Source organism: Equus przewalskii, chromosome 5 (assembly GCF_037783145.1).
Source record: "Equus przewalskii isolate Varuska chromosome 5, EquPr2, whole genome shotgun sequence".
Taxonomy (NCBI): Eukaryota; Metazoa; Chordata; class Mammalia; order Perissodactyla; family Equidae; genus Equus; species Equus przewalskii.
This window is the reverse complement of record NC_091835.1, coordinates 36,525,157-36,547,142: the sequence shown is the minus strand read 5'-3', so window position 1 is coordinate 36,547,142 and position 21,986 is coordinate 36,525,157. Positions and strand designations below refer to the sequence as shown.

The window sequence follows — 21,986 nt, the reverse complement described above, 5'->3', positions numbered from 1 at the left end:
CATATCCCTTGGCTTTGGAAATCATCTAGACTAGTGCTACTCAAATTGTGGTCCACGGACCAGAAGTATCAGCATCTCCAGAGAGTCTGTTAAAAATGTAAATTCATACCCCCTCCACCCCTGCTCCTCAACCCCAGACTGACAGAATCAGACTCTCTAAAGGAGGAGCTCAGGAATTTGTGTTTAAAAGCTCTCCAGGTTGGGTCAAGGAAAGCAGTGGGAAAAGGTGGCTAAAGTTTGAGAAGCACAGATCTAGCCAATTTCCTTTACAGAGAAATGGATAGCTATCTGGTTTTAAAGATCTCTGGGCAGAATGATTCCATTACTATAAGTAAACTTTGCTTATGTAAAACAAATCCCATTGTTGGTAAAATCATTCTTCCTTATTAAATCTCTTATCTAGCATTCCGGTCTTGAATGAGAGTACACTACATCATTTCATAGTTGGTTTTTTTCGTTCTTTTCTAGGGGCATTCCAAGTGTTCTTCATTATCACTTAAAATATGGTGTCCAGAATGAACCTAGTGAAAATCTATAGTACATCAAGAGACAGACCTTATGGTTCCAATGTGAATACTCATTAATCTTTAAGAAAATCACTTTTCAAGTACGATACATTAGAATCCATACATGTATAAGAATCATGAAACCTAGAAACAGAGAAAGAAAGAATAGTTAATCTGGATCATAAGAGAGGGAAAAAGAGAAGACAGACTGGCATAAAAGAGAAGGGATTTGCTGAATGAGTTTTGCTAGAAGGGGCCAGATTTGGTCCCCCAATTTGTGTTCCCTTAGGGTTTGTGTAACTTGGCTGGCATCCATTTACATAGTTTGTCTGTACTCTGTTCCAGGACTCAATCCAAAAGCTCGCCCTCCAACTTCAACCCAGCTTCTCAATGTCCATCTATTCTAGGCTCTCTCTTCCTTCTCTTTCCCCTCATTCTTTGCCAGAAAGGGGTTGCCATGGGGATGGAATCATAGTAAACCAGCTGGTAAAGAAAAGCAGTGACAGAAGTAGAATGGGAAAGGGTGCAGAGAGAAAAATAAAGGACTAAGGCAAAAGGAAAAGACATAGATGAGACTTGAGACAGTCAAAAGAGGAACTACACAAGTGATAAAATACTATAAACAACTTACTTACAGAAATGGATGGAGTCATATTGCCCAGTTAGAGGAACAGAGTAGAGCTACTAAGGCAACAGACATAAGCAACCCAGAGGTCTGAAATATATGTAGAGACACAGGTGGGGAGAGTCACAGTGAGGTGGTGAACCAGATAATACAAGATTCTGGAGAAAGCAGCTGCAGACAGAACTTTGCTAAGAACAGAGACATTTCCAAGGAAGTGTTTATTTATCCTCATATGCCTCCCTGAGTCATTCCTATTTCCAAGGAAGGGATCAGTGGGAGGTTATAAGAGGATACTCTTAATTCTGCCTTGTTTTCAGTTCGTTTTCTTGCCTGTGGTCTTCTGACGTGCCAGGAAAGGAACCTCCCAAAGACAACCAAAGGCTAGGATCTTCCCCTTAGATATAACACTTTTAATGACTTGACTAGTCCTCCTTCCATCTCTTCAATATACGTATCTCAAAACTTCCACAATTCCTTCTCTTTCTTGCTCCTTTTTCCTTTGTTTCCATTTTCCTCAGGTTCTAAGCCACTGTCTTAATGCTATCTTTGTCTATTCCATTCTCTTTCCCAATACCTCCCTTTACCTAAGTCATACTTGTCCCCACATCCTAGCCATAAACCTTGCTTTTTATAATTCCATTCTCAAATTTTGACCATTAGCTGCATACTTACTTGGACCTCTCAGTCTTTGGATAAGATAACATCTAATAAAAACAATGAGAAACAACAGTTTTCTAAATTCAGGAAGATTATGATGAGTCTTTTTTTTTTTAAAGATTTTATTTTTTTTTCCTTTTTCTCCCCAAAGCCCCCAGGTACATAGTTGTATATTCTTCGTTGTGGGTCCTTCTAGTTGTGGCACGTGGGACGCTGCCTCAGCGTGGTTTGATGAGCAGTGCCATGTCCGCGCCCAGGATTCGAACCAACGAAACACTGGGCCGCCTGCAGCGGAGCGTGCGAACTTAACCACACGGCCACGGGGCCAGCCCCATCATGAGTCTTTTTTTTAAGGCAATGTTGAGAACAACTAAAATATATCAAGGGTGCCTACAAAATGCACAGCATTCTGGTGAACAATGCAGAGGACCCAAAGTCCCTACCCTCAAGTTGATTATAATCTGGTTGTGGAGAGGACAAGAAAAGAAAGTGCTGAAGGAAGCCAAAGAATCAAGAGATTTTATTCGTGTGGGAACAATCCAGAAAGGTTTCATGAAGTTAGAATTTGGAATGGATCTTGAGATGGGGAGGATAAAAGATAAAAGATAGGCAGAGATTAGAGACAGGCATTTCAGGAAGGTGGAATGGCCTGGGCAAAGATATGGTGGTAGGAAGTTTGTGCAGAAGGTTGGGGAATAGATCTTTGTCCAATTTAGCTGCAGAGTAGGGTACTTATAGGAGTCTAGTAAGAGATAATGCTAGAAAAGCAAGTTTGGGCTATGATACAGCAGTTTTTGAATACCAGAAATACTATTTGGAGTATAAGCCCTTAGGTGAGGAATGAAGTAAAATCTTACGGCATTTTTTTCTTTTTTATAGCACCAGCATACTACCTGTACTCCAGAGATACCAAAAGTGTCACTTTTATCTTATATGCTTTGCCCCAACTGAAATATGTTCTCCTTGTTCTGTGCTTTTTCTAATCTCCCCTTTCTATAAGTTCCCTCAACCCCAACCATGAACCCCAAACTCTGTTGCTTCATTTCACTCTCCTATCCATTCTTTCAGTCAGAAGTCTTTCTGGATAGAAACCAACTTGTACAATGGTGGAAAGCAGACAATCTTTTCTGCAGACAATCTTCTCACTTCTATTTTTAGAACAAAGACGAGGTTGAAGGTTAGAAAACCCAGGTATCAGCTCAGACTATGGTACTGACTTGCTGTGCCACACACTATGCTAATCATTAGCTAAATCATTAAACTTGTGTCTCAGCTCTCTAATTCTAAAGGGTGGTCTTCGGACTGAAGGAGAAGGACCCTAGCTGTTTTATTCTCTGCAATCTCACGGGTCCCACAAATACTCTGCCTATACAAATATGTAGTGAGTTATGTATGTAAAGTAATCATTACCCCATGGAAGAAAGGTGATAAATTATATAAATATTTTGATTACTAAGTAGGTATTCACTTATCATTCCTCTTTTAAATACATACTTGAACTTTCCAAATTTTTAGAAGCTTTCCCTGGTTCAAGTCCCTTTTACATATAGACACATTCAATAAATATATGAATGAATGAATGAAACTCTAGCTCTGAATATAAAGGTATTGGGGAAGGATTATTTTCACCACCAGATTCTGAGTGGGAACATAGTAGAAATTTGAAAAATTAGAAGCATCTGAAAGATGCCACCTACTTGTTTCTGGGTATGACCGAGGAAAGAATTTGTTTCCCCCGGTTCACTTTTTTTTTTTTTAAAGATTTTATTTTTCCTTTTTCTCCCTAAAGTCCCCTGGTACTTAATTGTATATTTTTAGTTATGGGTCCTTCTAGTTGTGGCATGTGGGACACTGCCTCAGTGTGGCTTGATGAGCAGTGCCATGTCCGCACCCAGGATCCCAACAGGCGAAACCCTGGGCCGCCTAAGAGGAGCGCGTGAACTTAACCACTCGGCCACGGGGCTGGCCCCTGAGCCCCAACCCTGGTTCACATTTTAATCTCCATCAGAACTTGCTTCTTCCAGGTACCCTGAGAATGAAGCTATTTACTCCTGTCTCATTATTTCCTCTTTGATCTTGACAGCTGCAGTCACTACCAAGAAATAAAACAGCCACAGGAAAAGACTCACATGTTCCCACCATTAAGGACGTGTAGTGACCAGCATTCTTCTCTGTCCCCTACACCTCTACCTCTAAGTACAACCAGTGACAGGAAAGTAACTTCCACCTCCACCTCTCTCATTAATAAACTAGTGACTATAACTAGCATAGCCACATCCTAAAATAGCTGCATGCCTCACTGGGGCTCCTGAAAGATAAGGAGAACAGAGCTTCTAGTTTAAGTTGTATTGTATTTATCCAGAGTTAAGAGATGACAGAAGAAAAGCAGGATTATTTCTCTTCTGAAGAAACATAACTTTTCAGAAAGAATGAACAAAATATGGGGAAGAGAAACTAAAGGCCAGAAAATGCAATGAAACAGTAAGAGTGTACATTTGCTTTAAATAAAAGCTTATGAAAACAATGTCCAGATTTGATCACTGAACATTGTTAATATTCTAAAAATTATGGAGTTTGGGAGAGGTGACAGAAGATTGGAGCTATGATAACTTTTCTTATTGAAAAAAGTAGTGCTTCATTATTTTCCCATTAAATTCTAGAAGGATTAATAACAGATGGGTGGGTGTGTCATACAATAAAAAGAGCAGTGATAAGTTGAAGCAGAAGTAATGCATTAACTTTAAATTGTGTCAATTTTTTCACATGTGGTTTTACTACCCTTTTTTCAATAAGGTTAGTAAACAAAATCAGAAAAATATTATAGTCCAGGGTTTTAAAATCTAGGTACTATTGACATTTTGGGCCAGATAATTCTCTGTTATTGGGCTTGTCTTGTGCATTGTAGAATGCTTAGCAGCGTCTCTGGCCTCTACCCACAGATTCCAGTAGCATTCTCTTTGCCACAAGTCATGGCAACCATATATAGCTGCAGAAACTGACAAGTGTCCCAGGGGAGCAGAATCACTGCCGTTTGAGAACCACCACCTTAGACTGAGAACATCTGCAACGAGATCCCTGCATAAATGACTGAAATACCTCACCCACCTGGAACTCAACTATTTGGAAAAGTCACTTATTTGGAACATAGGTTTGAAAAACAAAGTAAGGAAAAAAGATTTTCTCACGAGAGTTCAAAGTTTTACTCATAGGAAGGCTCCTCTGGCTCCTCTCAGAAAGCACATACTCTCTTTTTAAATCATTATAAAATATTCCAAACATACAAAACAAAATGTTAATATCTGATACGGAGCATAAGTTGGTTATTTGATTTCCAAACCAAGAACAGATTAGAAGAAAATTAGAAGAAACGTTGTATGCTACAGGCAGGGACTCTAACACACTAATGACAGCAAGGAAGAAAACAGACAAATTATAAAAAGTAAACATATTTCTGAAGTTATAACAAAGCAGAGAGATAACAGTTCTACATTCTGGGCATGTTATTCAGATCACCTTAGTCCCTGGCATCCTACTTTAAGAAAATTTGACCAGGATGATGAAGTTTCTGGAAACAAGGTCATGTAGAACAGCTGGGGGAACCAGGGTTATTTCCAGAGTCATATAGCTATAGCCTGTGTGATATCTCCACTTGGGTGGTCAAAAGGCATCTCAAACTTGGCAAAGTCAAAACAGAAGTACCGATTTCTCTTCCAAGCCCCCAAATCTTTTCCTTCCTCAGTCTTCTCCATCTCAGTAAACATTATCATTACTCACCCTTTTGCAAAAGCCAAAATGCCAGGAGCTATTCAGCATTTCTCTCTTTCCCACATCTTCCACATCTAATCCAACAAGTACCATCGGCTTTACCTCCAAAATATACCCAGATTCTTTCCACTCTCACATTTCCACTGCACCACCCTTGTTAAACCATCATAATTTGTCACATGATCTCTTACAATAGTCTTTTAATCAGTCTTACTGATTTCATTCTTATTCTTCTACAATTCATTCTTCATAGAGCTATCAAAACTGTACCTGGCCCCATCTCTCTTTCCTGCCTTGCTGCCTACCACTATTCCCTTACTTCACTGAGCTCCAGCCATATAGGGTTTTTTTTTCTGTTCCTCTATTATATCCAGTTCATTTCTGCCACAGGGCTTGCCTGGAGATGTCTTCACAAGATCTTCACAAGCCTGATTCTTTCTTGTCATTCAGATGTGAGCTCAAAACTACTTCCTCAGAGAGGCCTCCTTGACCAGGCTATCTATGTTGCCCTTCTACTCACCCACCATTTATCACATTTCCCTGTTTTAATTTTTTCCATAGACCTTATCACCAACTGAAATTATTTTTTTGGTTATTGTCTGTCCCCATTACAATAGGGACCTGTTCAACATATTTGTCCAATATACTTAATGCCTAGAAGGAGCCTGATACATACTACATGCTCAATTAATATTTGTTGAATAAATGAGTAACCAAATAATGATACAGATGACCTGGATAATTATTCCTACATTTGGTAGGCAATTGGACTAGATGATTACAGATTGGTGAGTATTATCAATAACTCAATGAGATTGGTGACTCTGAATTTATAATGGTACCAATCCTCTGCCTAGTTGTGTCTGTTTTTTTCAGCACCCCGGGTGTAATATCAAAGAAGGCTAAATCAATCCTGCAGATTTTTCAGGTGGGTGAAAGAGGACTACTGGGCAAGAGCCTCATTTAACCAAGCAGTTATCTTTGGAGGGTTAAGTACATGAAATGACATCTCTTTACAGAAGCTCGACTCAAGATTTTAGGGTATGGAGAAAATACTGCATTTAGAGAGACAAACCTTTTCCCAGCCTCTTCAAGCTCCAATCCCATTCCTGTTTCCTCCCTTTACCCAGATGACCAGATTCCATGCTTTTTCAGAAAATGGATTTTGTTCATTTTTATTCCTTACCCTCACCTCGCCCTTAATCCATTTGTTCTAAAACCCTGCCTATTTTAGAAGTTTTCTGTCCTCCTCTCCATATCTGAATATCCCATCTATGCTCCAGGACACCATTCCATCCATAATTCCCATTTCTGCCCTATATTTCTTACTTTCTACTTCCCCTTTCCCTGCTACCAATGGGAGTCTAAAGTATCCCCATCCTGAACTACTCTCATTCTTCCTATACCACTACTCCTCATAAGGTACTCTGTCCTTTACTGTCAAATTCCTCCAAAGAATGATCTATACTCCTTCTTTCTATTTCTTTCCCTCTCATTCAGCATCAGCATATTTCAGAATATCTAGTGGTCTGCACAGAAGTTCAGACCTCTATATGAAATTACATACCTACTACTAACAATATCTTTGGTATGACTGGAACTCTTATTTACTTTATTGAAATAATGATTATCCTCCTATGGCCACACCCTGGTGTGAAGGCATGGTTTCCCTGAAAAAAGTGGACATTCCCATTCTAGAGAAAAGAGGCGGGTCTACAAAAAAGGAAACCAGAACTCTTACACACATGTATAAGGAAACTGGACCTTGCTTCCTTAGACTTTGAGTTTAGATGTGGTGAGGACCCTCCCAAGAGGCACAAGGAAAAGTTGGCCTCTGACAAATGGAACTAGGCCAGGAGCTTCTCAGGAAGACAGCTCTGTAGTGAATCACCTCATTAAAAGAGAAATATCTATTATTCATAACTCTTGTAATATATTTTTTTCTTCTATCTCCTAGTCTTTGGAAAGTCTTGCTTCAACATTCCAGGCTTATCTCAGTTGTATTAAGTAAGTATTGAGTACTGAGTTAGAATTAAAGAAGAAGAGAAGCATTCTGCCTTCCTTGTGCCCCTTCCCTTAGGCTACCAAGATGGTAGTTATATAGTATTTAGCAATAATTTCCAAAGTTAAGATGTTTTTTGCTTGAAGGTTCAAACACTCTTCCCCACATTCCATTGCAACCTATTTACTGAAGCTGCAGTTGCAAAAGGCATGAATGACCTAATTGCAAAACCAGTGACCTCCTAGGCTATTATCAAAGCATAACCTCTCTTCATCATTTAAATTGTTAGTGAGCCCCCCTAATTTCTCTTGGCTTTCACACCATTCTCCAGGTAGTCTTCAACTTCTTTCACTCCTAATTCTACTTCTTTTTCATTGGTTCTCCTCATTCAATGACTCTTAAAAGTTAAGTTCATCTTTGACCAGATTCTCAGTGGTCTCAACTCCCACAGAAGAAGGGGACTTCCAAATCTACGGTTTTCACTACAAACATTCTTTTGAATTCCAGACCAAATTTACAATTGCCTGCTATGAATCTCAACATGGATATCCTGCAAGTACCTCAAGCTCAACATGCCCAGAACTGATCTTCCAAATCTGCTTTTGCTCTTCCTCCTCTAATTGATTTGTCCATTTTGGTTAATGGCATTACTAATTATCTAGTTCCTAAACTAAAATTTCTTATTCTTCTATCTCCTTCACCTTCTAGCTGTCAAGTCCTTTCAAGTGTGCTTTCAAAAAACGTCCCACAATATCGGACTAGTTATTGACAAGATCAATCTTGTTTTGAAAAATAGTGCTGTGACAAGTGGATATCCACAGCACACAAATGAAGTTGAACCCCTTCCTCACATCATACATAAAAATTAACTCAAAATGGTTCACAGATCTAAGTGCAAACATTGCTGACTTGGGTTAGACAAAGCCTTTTGTGATATGATGTCAAAAGTACAAGTAACAAAAGAAAAATTAGATAAACTGGACTTCATCAATATAAAAACTTTTGTACTTCAAATAATACCATTAAGAAAGTGAAAAGACAACCTATACAATGTGAGAAAATATTTATAACTCATATATCTGATAAAGAACATATCCAGAATATATAAAAATTTACAAGTCAACAAAAACACAATCCAATTAAAAAATGGGCAAAGGACTTGAATAGATATGCCTCTAAAGAAGATATACAAATGGCCAATAAGCAAAAAAGATGCTTAATATCTTCAGTCATTAAGGAAACACAAATCAAACCCATACTGAGATACCAATTTGTACCCACTGGAACGGCTATAATAAAAAAGATACATAATAACAGTTGTTATTGGCAAAAGTATGGAGAAATTAGAACCCTCATACATTGTTGGTGGGTATGTAAAATGGTGCAGTGTTTTGAAAAATAGTTTGGCAGTTCCTCATAAGTTAAACATAGAGTTACCACATGACCCAGCAATTGCACTCCGATGTGGTATACCCAAGGGAATTGAAAACTTATGTCCGCACAAAAACTTGGGCAAGAATGTTCATAGCACCATTATTCATAATAGCCAAAAATGGGAAAAATTCAAATGTCAATCAACTAATGAATGGATAAACAAATGCAGCATAATCATCATACAATGAAATATTATTTGTCCATAGAAAGGAATGAAGTACCAATACATGCTACAACATGGATGAACCTTGAAACATCATGCTAAGAGGCCAGTCACAAAAGGTCACATATTTTATGATTTGGTTTATGAAATATCCACAATAGGCAAATCTATAGAGAGAGAAAGTAGTTTAGTGTTTGCCAAGGGCTGGGACTGGTTAAGGAGGAATGCAGAATTACTGCTAATGGTTATGGGGCTTCTTTTTGGACTGATAGAACGTTCTAAAATTGACTAATAGTTGCGCATCTCTGTGAATATACCAAAAATCCTTGAATTGTAACACTTTAAGTAGGTGAGTTGTATTGTATGTGAACTATATTTCAATAAAGCTGTTATATTTTTTAAAATGTCCCTCAAATCTATCTTCTATTCCCCATGCTAACAGCCACTGCTTCAATTTAAAGTGAATAACAGTTGGTCTCCTTTTCTTCAATGTCCCCAGCCCCACTCCCCGCCAGATACCTCCACATCACTACAGTTGCCTTTTTAATACAAATATGATCTAAGCAAAACATGGAACATGTGAATTATAAAATATTTACAAATATTATCACATAAAGTTAAAACTTTCTATTGTGATAAAACATCATAAAAAATTTTTAAAGAAAAACTGGCAAAAATTTGTGCAATTCATATGATAAAGGCTTAATTTTCATAATATACAGAGAGCTCTTTCAGAGGAATAAGAGAAATGAACAATAAGAGACAAAAACAGGCCAAGCACAGAAACAAGCATTCACATAGGAAGACTCAGTAATGGCCAAAATGAAAAGACATCCAAACTTACTAAGAATAAAAGAAATGAAAATAAAAGCTTTTTTTTTTCTCCTACAGAGACTGGTAAAATTATGAAGACTGACAATACACAGGCCTGGCTAAAGTTTTAGAAGATAGACACTTGGAATGAATGTAAAATTGCAAACTTTTGTGAAGGCAGCTTGACAAAATGTAAGCATTCATACTCTTTGACCCATAATTTCTACCATGCATGGATCCTACAAAATACTGCCACAGTGTGTTCAGATAAAAGTACAAGATGATCAATGTGGCATTATGTCATAGGAAAAATTTGGAAGCAACATAAACATCTAGCGGAATTTGTTTTAAAAAATGTTATCCACGGGGTCGGCCCCGTGGCCGAGTGGTTAAGTTCGCGCGCTCCGCTGCAGGCGGCCCAGGGTTTCACTGCTTCGGATCCTGGGCGCAGACATGGCGCCGCTCATCAAGCCATGCTGAGGCGGCATCCCGCATGCCACAACTAGAGGGACCCACAACTAAGAATATACAACTATGTACCGGGGGCTTTGGGGAGAAAAAGCAAAAAAAAAGTAAAAAAAATGTTATTTACAATCTCGCCTTGCACTATTAATCCCCCTTATTTACTAGCTGCAGCAACCACACTGATATTTTTTTCAGTTCCTCAGAAATCACCAAGCTCTCTTGCATTGTAGGGCCCTATATATGTTCCCTCTGCCAAGAGGGTTCTTTCCTCCCTTGCGTAGCATATTCTTTTAGGTCTCAGCTTCAATGTCACTACTGGGAAAGGTCTTCCCTAACCACCTTTCTTTTTCTTTTTTTTCAAAGATTGGCACCTGAGCTATCATCTGTTGCTAACCTTCCTTTTTTTTTTTTTTTTCCTTCTTCTTCTTCTCCCCAAAGCCCCCCAGTACATAGTTGTATATTCTGGTTGTTAGGTCCTTCTAGTTGTGCAATTTGGGATGCTGCCTCAGCATGGCCTGATGAGCGGTGCCACGTCCCTGCCCAGGATCCAAACCAGTGAAACCCTGGGCCGCCGAAGCAGAACGTGCGACCTTAACCACTCTGCCAAGGGGCCAGCCCCACTAGCCACCTTTCTTAAACAGGGTCCTCCTCTGTTAATTTCTATTTTAAGTGCTTGTTGTTTCCTTCAACGCCCAACCTGGTGCCTGCTGTAAAGTGAGCTCTCAATAACTGTAGAATGAATAACCACTGTATGGTATAACCATACAATGAAATATTATGTAGTTATTAAAAAGAGTCAAATATAACTATAAATATTGACTTGAAAACATGTCTAGGCATATATTTCTTCACTGTATATTTTAAAAATAATATATGTTCATTGTAAAAAAATTAAAAAATACCCAAATGAAAAAAAGTAAAAAGTTAAAGACAGTCACTGCATTCCTATCCAATTTCAAGATTAATCATGGTTACAACCTTTGGGGGTGTGTATACAAATATACAAACACGTCTCATATATGTAAACATATACAGATGAGTACATACACATGCTCTCTGCTTGTATACATGTATAATTATTAAAAATGGCATTATATAAATATATATCATTTCAGTATTTTGATATTTTTCCAATCAAAATTAAATCATTATTTAATATCAGTGCATTTAGATATGTTGCACAGTGGTCCATAATATGATAGTGGACAATAATTTATTGTCCATTTAGTTTGCTTTCTTATTACAAATAGTGCTGCAATGAACATCTTTGTGCATTTAACCTTGTGAACTTCCAAGAGCATTTTGTAGGAAAAAATTTGTAGATATGGAACTGCTAGTTCAAAGGTACATATATTTTAAATTTTGAAAAGAACTGCTAGATTTCCTTCTCCTAAAGTACTAATTTTTATTCCTACCACTTGTGTAAAGAATGCCTTTTTCGTTATATCCCCACCCGAAGTGAATATTGATCATTCTTTTTAATTTGTCCAATCTTATAGGTAAAATAGGATACCACTTCTATGCTGATTATTAGTGAAGTATATTTCCAAATGTTCATATTTTTGTTGTAGTTGATAATGTTTGTGTGATTTGCCTCGCCATAGAAGATACCATTACTTCAAAAAAGGCAATGGCTAAAAGTATGGTTAGAATGATCTCTCTCTTCTTTTTTTTTGAGGAGGATTAGCCCTGAGCTAACATCCGCTGCCAATCCTCCTCTTTTTGCTGAGGAAGACTGGCCCTCAGCTAACATCCGTGTCCATCTTCCTCTACTTTATATGTGGGACGCCTAGCACAGCATGGCTTGCCAAGCGCTGCCATGTCCGCACCCGGGATCCGAACGGGCAAACCCCTGGCCGCCGAAGCAGAACACGCGAACTTAACCGCTGCACCACCGGGCCAGCCCCTGACCTCATTCTTATAAATAAATGAGTTATATATACACACATACACACATGCATATAGGCACAGAAAAAATATGCAGCATTATACCAACTAGTTAACTGAGTTGGATTATAGAGACCTTTCACTTTATCTGATATATATATTTTTCGGGAACAAACTTTTAAAAAAACATGCTTTGTTTTGTAGTAAAAAATAATGGTGAAAAATATTTTGAAACACAGATCTGACTATATCACTGCTGTGCTCAAAACTCTTCAATGATTTGCTTCCTAAAGAATAAAATTCATATTGATTAATGAAGCATGCAAGGCCTTACACAATTTACCTTAATTTCCATCCCCCTCGTTTATTCCTATTTAATCTGGTCACACAGACTATCTCTACACTCTTTTTATTGTGATTTCCTCTACTGGAAATATAGTTATTTACTTTTTCTGGCTGTTGCCATCCCTTCAAGGCCCAGCTCAAATGTCCCCCAGCGTGTACTCTTTCCAGTACTCACAATTAATTATGTTCTCCTGAGTGCTTACACAGTACCTTATTTTTTTACAATTTTACTATAGGACTAACCATAATCTTGTTATGTATTATATATTATAGTTGAATGTACATATTAATTCCTTTAGTTTCCTTTATTTTTTTCCAGCACTCACTACAGAGCCTAGAATTATAAAGGCTGCAGTTATGTGGGCAAGAATGATAACGGCAATGTCACTACAGAGTATTAGTCTTAGGAGGGAAGCATAGGAGACTCATGAAGCATAGGAGATCCACGGGACTCTTACATTCCAATGGGGACATTGCATAGCATTGTGCAGGTTGTGTCTGCATACCCCAGATTACCATTCACACCAGAATTTACATGATTGGAGCTCCCCAGCAACCCAGCAGTGCACAACTTCCTGTCTTGCATGAGGGGACTTGGGGAAGAGATACAAAATTCATGCAGGAGGAAGGGGTGTGGTAGCATGCAGAAGGCTTCCTCTTTGAGAAGGTAAGTTGAGAAAGACCTGAAGGTTTGGTAGTAGTTGCCCTGACAAAGTAGGAGGGAGGGAGATAGGAGAACATAGTGTTCTAGGTTGATGGTATGGTATGAAAGAGGGCTTGAACGATAGAGTATGGTGTGTTTGTGATCCTCTGAGAATTTCAGCATGGCTGAAGTGTACAGGAGAGGGTCAAGAGGTGAGAAGAGGCTGGGAAGTAAGCAGGGATCATACCACAAATGGCCTAATATGCCAGATTAAGGAATTTGGACTTCATTCTGAGTACCATAGAGAACTAGTAGCTTAAGCATATTAATAACATGAGTAGATTTGAATCAGAAAGATTACTGACTGTATAAAACTAGTTAGGAGGCTTTTATACTAATAGATGATGATGACTTGAACTGAGGTACTGGCAGTGGGCTCGGAATAGCAGGTTTCAAAAGGACTTAAAAAGTACATCTAACGCAAACCTCTGCTTTCATGTAAATTTCCTTGAAAGGTAGATCTTATGATTTCTTGCTTGATTTTGTTTTTCCTAAACTACAGATGAGAAAAATAAGACAGAAATATTTGTAACAAAGCAGGAAAAATAAAACAGATCTTGACCTTGGGGTACTCATTCAATTCACATTTATTGATCACTTACTATATATTGGGCCCTCTTGGCATTCTCTGTATACTCATAGAGAGTTGTCATATTACTATGGCTTAAAGCCACTGCTAAGCTTCTAGACATGTGCTATCTGACCATGGAGAAGTGCCTTTCTGAGGGCTGGTGGCCCTCCTTGAACAAGAAAGTCTTTTAGAAAATGTTTCAGCTAATCCTAGTTTGTTTCTCCAGAACGGAGGCAAGATTACATATTCATGAGAAGATCAGGTGCTAACTACCTTGGCATTTGCTCCTCTTCAGCATTCTTGACTTTGCATGCTATTGGTTTTAGAAGAATAACCTTACAGTTTATCCACTTAAGAAACCTGTGTGGGTTGACCTTTCCCTCTCTTTCTCCCCTGTCAGGCCTGTCACAATTTTCATCAAGGGGATTTTTCCATGTCTGGGGCACATTTATTTTCATCTCTAATTGATCTATATCATTTTCTCTCTCCTGCTCGGCTTTTATCACCGCCACTTTGGAGCCATAGATAACACTATAACCTAAGAACAAAAGATATTTGGAATGTTAGGTACTCAGACAAGGAGAGCTGTCTGGGAGGGAGCATATGCAAGAAAGGGGGAAAGGTGAGGAAGGTTGATGCCCTCTAGCAGTAGGTAAGGAATCTCCATCTACAAAGTCCTCTTATTGCCTGGAGACACCAGTTCTCAACTAAGATTGAGTTAGGTTCTGGAAACTCTAACAATTAGATAATCTTTAAGGTCCCTTCCTGTTTTAAAATTTTATAATTCTCCTCGTGTGATTTCACCAACATATTTATTCACAAGGCTGATTTGTAAAGAGGACTAAATAATTCTTTTTTTTTTTTTTTTGAGGAAGATTAGCCCTGAGCTAACTACTGCCAATCCTCCTCTTTTTGCTGAGGAAGACTGGCCCTGAGCTAACATCCATGCCCATCTTCCTCTACTTTATATGTGGGACGCCTACCACAGCATGGCTTTTGCCAAGCAGTGCCATGTCTGCACCCAGGATCTGAACTGGCAAACCCCGGGCTGCCGAGAAGCAGAATGTGCGCACTTAACTGCTGTGCCACCAGGCTGCCCCCTAAATAATTCTTAATTAAAATTAGGACTGAGGATTTGAGACTCACAGATAAATCTGGGAATAGTACAAGTTAAATTTCTGGGATTTCCTACAGTTCCTTCAGTAGATTCCTGTAAAAGTTACCCAAAACATTAACAACCTTTTGCCTCTTTTGGGTCCTCTTACAATCCAAACAGTAGCAGTAAAACAAGAGTATTAGCTGGGCAATCTGTTTAAGATGTGCAATGTATTTTGAAGAAAAGTTAATTTATTCTTAATATGAAGGATAAAAGAAACAGGCAGAGTTGCCAGATTTAGGAGAAACAAACAAACAAACAGAATGTTATTAAATTTGAATTTCAGATAAACAATGAACACTTTTTTTAGTAAATATATCTAATGCAATGTTTGGGACACACCTATACCAAAAAACTATTTTATCTGGCAACCCTAAACAAGGTCTAAAAAGAGACAGCTAGGGGCTGACCCTGTGGCATAGTGGTTGAGTTCACCATGTTCTGCTTTAGAGGCCCAGGTTCACGGGTTTGGAGCCCAGGCGTGGACCTACACTACTCATGAGCCATGCTGTGGTGACTACCCACATAAAAAATAGAGAAAGAGTGGCACAGACGTTAGCTGAGGGCTAATATTCCTCAGGGGGAAAAAAAGAGGTAGCTGACGTTCTTTTCCATCTCATAGGTTATTAGGAGGATTAAATCAGATTAAGTGGAAAAAGTACCTAATACAATATCAATAAATAAAAGTTCTTTTTGCCTTCTCCTTAAGCTAAGGGATATGATATGGATAATTTTCTATTATTCACGTGTAGATTGTCCATATAAAAGTTAAATCCCAGTCACCCAGCTACTTGTGGTTCATTTTCTCTGCTGTCCATCTGTCTTAGCTACAGAAATGAAAAAATACTTAGCACTGGCTGAAACATAATTAGAAAAGAAAATCTGCTAGTGGATATTGAAAAAGTCATAAATTATTGTGGTTTAGTCATACAGTAGCTTCCATTAACACAAAGAACTGGCTTTATATTGGGCAACTGCAGATGTCAGAAAGAATTTTTGGTATAAAGTGAACGGCCTATTACAAATTGTATGACCTTGGCTGAGTTGTGCTTTAAAGTTTAGGTCTGTAGAATGGTGATAGGCATCGATTTATTGGGAAGATTAAATAACATATGTTAAAGTTCTTTGCACATTATAAAGTACTAACTTGATACTGCACTGAGTCCCACACAGTACAGAAAGTGAGGATTCCTTGAACCAGAGGTCATGCAATAGCTCATCCCACGGGCAGACTTTCCTCAAAGGCATGTCTCTTTACATATGTGTAGCTTGGGAAATCAATGAATGTCATTTGCCCAGTAAAATGACTTCACCACTTCCCAGGGTAATCCCTTAATTTTCACTCTGGACGTTAGGCAACCTATCTTTACATCCTCTTGAGAAAGTTACATCAATTTCAGTTCCTATCTGATTTCTGAAGACTGGCACCCTTTGCTCCCCACAGGTCTTTTATCGGTAATATTGTGACCATAAGAAGAAACCTAAATAGGTCATGTAAAACACCCACAGCTTCATATTCTCCTTAATCAGGTGATGATGCATTCTTTACTCTAAACATTTACCATGGTTCCTTCCAATCCACAAATACTCCTTCTTAATGCACCAACCTAATAACATGAAGTAGATTCAAAAAAATTTCTTTGTATTTACATTAGCCCTACCATTTTGCACACAATTTTACATTTTTTAGTGTAAAATCTAACGTGAAATTTTGACTACTTTGGTCACTTTTTTTATCCAGTACCCTTCAAACTGAAGTATCTTTTTTTTTTTTTTTTAAAGATTCATTATCAACATTCCCCACCAGAGTAGTACATTTATTACGGTTGATGAACCTACATTGGCACATCATTATCGCTCAAAGTCCATAATTTACATTAGGATTTACTCTTGGTGTTGTTCTACGTGTTTAGACAAATGCATGATGACTCGTTATCTACCATCATAGTATCATACGTATATACATACACAGTATCACGCGGTAGTTTCCCTGCCCTAAAAATCCTCTATACTCGACTTAGTCAACCCTCCCCCAACCCGTTTTTAATAAGTAATTTTCCAGATCTTCAACTTTCATGTGTTTTCTTTCCTAAAATTGTTTTTCTTAAGAATGTGTGTGGTTTGCTCCTTTTTCTTTCCCACCTTCCTTTTCACTACTTTCTCCCACTTTGCAAAAGAAAAGCTTATTTGTAACCAATCTTAATTTTTTATTATGGTGCAATATACACAATTTGAGAGTGCACAGCTCCTGAGGGAGAGTGCTGTGACAGACAACATGGCATTAATGGGAAATATTAAAGTGGGCAGCGCCTTATTTTATCCACTACTAGGATGAGCAACATCACCATCTCCTGGAAGCTTGGCAGACATGCAAACTTTCAGCTCCATCTTAGACCTGCTGAGTCAGAATCTCTCCAGGGCGGGACCAAGAAATCGGTATTACGAAGCCTTCCAAGTGACTCTTAAGTGTGCTAAGCTTTTAGAAGCATCAACTGGTAAAGAAACCCTAAGCAAAGTTCCATAGCATCTGTATGTCTTAGAATTAAATAAGATGGTTGGCACAGGGAGACATATCTTAAAATTTGTTTTTTTTTTTTAAAGATTTTATTTTTTTCCTTTTTCTCCCCAAAGCCCCCTGGTACATAGTTGTATATTCTTCGTTGTGGGTCCAGTTGTATATTCTTCGTTGTGGGTCCTTCTAGTTGTGGCATGTGGGACGCCACCTCAGCGTGGCTTGATGAGCAGTGCCATGTCCGCGCCCAGGATTCGAACCAACGAAACACTGGGCCGCCTGCAGCGGAGCGTGCGAACTTAACCACTCGGCCACGGGGCCAGCCCCTTAACATTTTTATTTAAAATAAAAAAGGAAGTCAGATTTTTTCTGACAGAAAGGAAGTCTGATTTGGTTTACCAATGAAGAAATGGCATTGACATTTAATTTACATTTGCACAAATTGAATGAGCTGTCTGTATTCAAAGGCTAAAAAAAAAAGACTACAAGGCCTCTGTGTATGGTTGTGCAGTTTAGGGGGCAAGAGGGGGCTGAAACCTAGTAGTGCACTTTTTTGGGGTAAGTAGAGGCTGAAACACAGCCCTCAATCCACTGGCCAGACTCTGCTCCTCAGCCAGAAGGAGAGACACCTTTTTCTTTGCACAAGGCTACCATCCCTAGAAAACTTGTCCACTCTGCTTTTCCCCAGAGGGATGCCTTTTTCTAATTGGCACAAAGGCACCCGAAAGGCTAGCAGTGGCCCTGAAAACATGTATGTGATACATTAGACAGGAGAAATTAGTCCCTGGAAGCTATTTAAATATAAGAAAATTGATTTTAGATGTCAACTTGAAAATGTGTGAGGGGGTTACATAGTTTTCCAAAATTATTTTGTGAGTAAACAAACAAGAAAAAAAAAAAGATCACTGCTTCTATCTTTCCTTCAGTATTGCTCTGGTGCCCATTCCCCACCCTACACCCACAAGTCTGCAAGTCTCTTCCTTTCCTTGTGGTTCCTTCTTTCGGCCTTCGCTTTTTATACCCCATCATACCCTACCCTGAGACTGCTTCCTTTCCTTTTATCTATTTCTTGAACTTTTGCCTAAAGGTTCTCAAGTTTATTTTCTTCTCTTGAGGGCTTTGCAACTTCATTGCTAGGACCATGACAACACTTTTAGGCCTAACAAAATACACCAATACACATCACTTGCCTCACCCCAGCAACAGCTGTGGCTAGATTCTCATTTCCCCACAATCACACAGTACTAGGAAGGGTGCCTCACAGACATACACTGCCACCACCTAGTGGCCGACTGTTAAAGAGATCTGGCAACACCAGGATGCTCTTGGCAACCTAGCAAAAAGCCAGAAGGCAGATTTGCAAAAGCACCAGTTGTGGGCGGAACCAACAGTGTTAGCTCCTTCTTCCTTAGTAATAGTATTTTCTCTGGCTAGAAATATCTTTCTAAATCTGTTTCTCTCAAAATTCTTTTCATCTTTCAAAGTACAGCGTAAATGTCACTTCCCCCTCCATGATCCCCTTTCTGACCTTACAAGTCAGAGTACCTCAAGTCGGAATACTCTAAAAGTACCACCAAGTAGGTTCAGCATTTCATTCGTACCTTTTATGAGCTCCTCACTGCCTATTCCAAACTCTTTCTCATCCTCTAGTCCCTCAAAAACTCAGCTCCTTCGAAGTACATGCCATCAGCATACTGCAATCATCTGCTGATCTCCTGGGTCACTTCCCCTCATTCTCTGGAAATTTTAAAACCTGACTCACTCTCTCGGTTACACCACTCATACTGTCATCATTCCTGGTGACTTTGTCACCAGTGGAAACAACTCATCCCATACACTGGCCTCTCTGCTCCTTGTCCACTCATTTCCAATCATCTTGTCTTCCAGCCCACCTCAGTCATTTATTCCCATGATGATACCCCAGCTTTGCCCATTAATAATAAATGCACTCCGTCCAAAACCTGTTTTCTTGCATCTCACACTGACCATCACCTCCTCTTCAACAATTTCTTGACACAAGCAGGATTTCTAAGCTGTTAACCCTATCAATTTTCGCTGCCCATCACCCTTCTATTTTTACTTTCCACATCACCCAGCTTCAATTCCTTGACTCATCACTCTAAACGCTCCTTTGCATAAACTTGGAACTCCCTGGCACTTCTTTTCCTTCTTTTGTATTCCTTGGTAAAATCCCAATTCTTGGTTAAATCCAACTCTACTTACTCTGCTTGCTTGCACTCAATAACTAAAGAAACATAGCTGGAGAAAAATCCCCAACTGTGCTAACTGGTTTCACAAGACATTTAGGGTGCTAATCTCAAGTGGGCACTCAGCACTGTTCTGTAAAGCTTTATTTTCCCAAATCAATTCACTCCCTACTCTCCAAGAAAACAATTTCACATCTTTTCCACTCTCCTCAAATTTCCAAGATCTCCTCTTCTTTTTTCACTCTCAGCTGATAATTTCATTGAAAAACTAAAGAAGAGAAATTCCTTATCTTCCTACTTCACTTGCTGTATCAGTATCCACAGACTGAGCTTCCTCCCTGTTGCAGTGGATGAAGTCTCCTGCCCCCCTTCTCCTAAGGTCAGCCCTTCCACCAGAGAACTGGATTCCTTTCCCTCTCACCTTACTAAAAAATTTTATCCTAAAAGTATTTCCCGTATATCATCAACTTTTCCCTTTCTCCTAGATCCATATCATAATACCTCCTAACAAGACTAAGACTTTCCCTTAGATAAAGACAAAATTCAGAAAAGTGAATACTATGGCATGGTGAGAAGCTAGACGAGAATCTTACAACACCTGTAAGATTCTATTTTTTGAGCAGATTGGTGGTTATCAAGGTCTTCATTTAAAAAATTCTTGCCTTTTTCATGAAGATGGTACTGAAAGCGAAGAGGGAAGCCCCTGCTCCTCCCAAAGCTGAAGCCAAAGCAAAGGCTCTGAAGGCCAAGAAAGCAGGACTGAAAGGTGTCTACACACCGCAGTTCTGAAGGCAGCTCAAATATCCTTGGAAGAACACCAGCAGGAAAAAAAGCTTGACCACTACGCCATCATCAAGTTCCCCCTGACCACTGAGTCAGCTATGAAGAAAATAGAAGACAACAACACACTTGAGTTCACTGTGGATGTCCGGGCCTACAAGCACTAGATCACACAGGCTGTGAAGAAGCTCTATGACACTGACGTGGCCAGGTCAACACCCTTATCAGGCCTAATGGAGAGAAGAGGGCATACGTTCAACTGGCTCCTGACTGTGATGCTTTGGATGTTGCCAACAAAACTGGGATCATCTAAACTGAGTCCACTTGGCTAATTCTAAATATAAATTTTTTCACCATAAAAAAATTCTTATATTGGGCCGGCCCCGTGGCTGAATGGTTAAGTTTGCACACTCCGCTTCGGCGGCTCAGGGTTTCGCTGGTTTGGATCCTGCGCACGGACATTGCACCACTCATTAGGCCATGCTGAGGCAGTGTCCTGCATGCCACAACTAGAGGGACCCACAACTAAGAAATATACAACTAGGTACTCGGGGGATTCAGGGGTAGGGGTGAAGAAGACTGGCAACAGTTGTTAGCTCAGGTGCCAATCTTTAAGAAAAAAAAAAAATTCTTATAATACATATATTGCTTCACAGAAATGAAAGAAATAATTCTTCTCTTGCTCTTAAGTCCTTCTCAAGATTAGCACCCTAGATCTCTGCTCCTTTAAAGTAAAATTCCTCCAGCTCCTTAAAGCATTCTCTATTAAACCTACTCCAATTAGGCTTTTGTCCCTCCTGCTGTATTTGAACTACTTCTGTCAAGGTTATCAACAAACTCCATCTCACCAAATCCAATGACCAATTCTCTATCCTTACTCAACCACTCAAAAACATCTGACAAAACTGATCACTCCTTCCTTGTTCAAATATATTTCTTCCCTTGGCTTTTGATATGCCAACCTGTCCTGGTTTCTAGTTTATCTTCTTGCCTTTGCTCAGCATTTCTAAATGCTGGGGTGTCCCCAAAGTTCAATCCTTAAAATTCTTTTCCATATACACTCACTCCCTGGGTTGTCTCCTCTAGGTCCATGGCTTTAAATACCACCTATATTAAATCTGTCTACAGCTTGGACCTGGTCTCTAAGCCACACACTTGGATGTCTCCACATGGAGAAGTACCCAGGAGCGCACCAGGCTCCTGTTCTACTCCTCTGCTAACTTGTTCTTCCTCTAATTTTCCTACCTCAATTGCTTAAGCTAAAAACAGAGGAACTAGTATTGATTTCTGTATTACCTTAACATCTCATGTCCAATTCATTAGCATGTCCTGCCTGCTGAATCTGACTGCTTTTACTACCCTTTACTACCACCTTCGCCCAAGTCATTACTCTCT

The 21,986-nt window shown here is 39.2% G+C and overlaps 1 protein-coding gene and 1 pseudogene across 4 annotated transcripts in view; one reads left to right on the top strand and one right to left on the bottom strand.

Moving 5' to 3' along the window:
* The window catches only part of SLC2A3 (solute carrier family 2 member 3), a 68,702-nt gene that overhangs the window by 37,602 nt on the left and 9,114 nt on the right, over positions 1-21,986 (bottom strand). The gene's annotated exons all lie outside the window — the stretch shown is intronic.
* LOC139083517 (large ribosomal subunit protein uL23 pseudogene) lies at positions 20,374-21,022 on the top strand (annotated as a pseudogene).